Here is a 926-nt window from a genome sequence, read left to right as displayed (position 1 = left end):
TTTCTCTGTCTTGTAAGTGTCTCTCAGCTAAAGTGATTGACTGTTAAAGGGGGGTTTATTTTATTGAGAAGAAGAAGAAAAAAAAAAAAAAAAAAGATCTATGCTTAGCTGCTCTGTGCAATGGTAATGCAGATAGCAGTTGCTTTTTCTGAGGTCCCCTGCAAAGCAGCGAGAGAAGACCTGCATCTGGGTACAGAGCTGGTTGGATTAGGACTCAGGTAAGTGTTAAGCTGGTTACACACTAAGAAAATCCGGTGAATGATTGTCCGGATTTCCTTGATGTTTTACAGCAAGTCAAAAGCGAGGGTAGTATTAAATGTACAGAAATTCTCCTATGACAAAGTTCTTTCTAATCATGCAATCTTTCGTATCAGATTTTTCCTCATACAAAAAATGGTATACATTAGAAATCTTTTGCAGTTTGGAAAGCCTTAGGACTATTTCACACAGTAATGTCCATTTTCACAGACTCCGCTTCCTCAGCAGGGATCACTCTGTTAATCCCCACTGAGCCTGCGGAAAACACGTCCATCATTTGTCACTGTGCAGAGACAGACCTGTCAGTGCCCCGCTTTCCTCTATGTGGGATCGGATGAAAACGCATCTGCCCATCCGTTTTTATCCGATCTGCCAGACGAATGGAAAATTAGGGTTTCCATCCGTCTGGATTTAGTGGCGCAGATCGGATGTCACCGCTGACATCTGTCACTCCATAGAGATGCATGGAGGGTCCGTTCAGGTCTGCCTGAAAAACTGATAAGGATGGTCCGCATGTGTGAAAGGATCCTTAATCTCGGATGTTGATAGTTGTGTACACACTATATGAAAATCGAACGATTGTTCTTTTGGGGGGGGGGGGGGCGCGCTTAATAGTATTGGTGAGTAGCAGAGAATGCATTTAGGTAAAGAAAAGCCTTTTAGAGTTT

Source organism: Rana temporaria, chromosome 9 (genome assembly GCF_905171775.1).
Source record: "Rana temporaria chromosome 9, aRanTem1.1, whole genome shotgun sequence".
NCBI classification, from domain to species: Eukaryota; Metazoa; Chordata; class Amphibia; order Anura; family Ranidae; genus Rana; species Rana temporaria.
This window is presented reverse-complemented; position numbering follows the sequence as displayed.